Source organism: Cyprinodon variegatus, unplaced genomic scaffold (assembly GCF_000732505.1).
Source record: "Cyprinodon variegatus isolate N-32 unplaced genomic scaffold, C_variegatus-1.0 Scaffold638, whole genome shotgun sequence".
In the NCBI taxonomy this organism is placed as follows: Eukaryota; Metazoa; Chordata; class Actinopteri; order Cyprinodontiformes; family Cyprinodontidae; genus Cyprinodon; species Cyprinodon variegatus.
In genome coordinates, this window is record NW_015151091.1 from 261,357 (window position 1) to 261,860 (window position 504).

Below are 504 nucleotides of genomic sequence, written 5' to 3' on the forward strand. Positions count from 1 at the left end.
CTCTAATGTTGGTATATTGACGTGTATAATTAACCACAGCGTTTTTGTTGTCAAGTACTTGAGAGAAAAAAATGGTAGGGGTGGCCAATGATTGGCTAAGGGTGGGCATGGCCACCCCTGGCCCCCATCTAGCTCCGCCCCTGACAGCATCCTTGGTGTGTGTTTTTTTTCTTGAAACTGGCCCTTCAGGATGTGTGTGGCCTGTCACGCTGTTTCTCCCGACCTTCCTGCTACGCGGTGTTTGTGCTTCACTGAAATGGCATGTAAACTGGTTTGTAAACATGTTTGAGCTGTCAGTTTCGGCGTAAAAGCTCCGACTCTCATTGGTTGGTGGGTCCAGTCGGCCATAGCCACACCTGTGCGCCAAGGTAAGACATTCAGAACCCAGAGTAAAACCTCCCTAATTAGTTTGCGTATAGTATGTATGTATGTATGTATAGACGCGTATTTTCACGCGTGGCCGGAGTGGAAATGAGGGCAGCAGGTTCATGTATTGTTGTGATG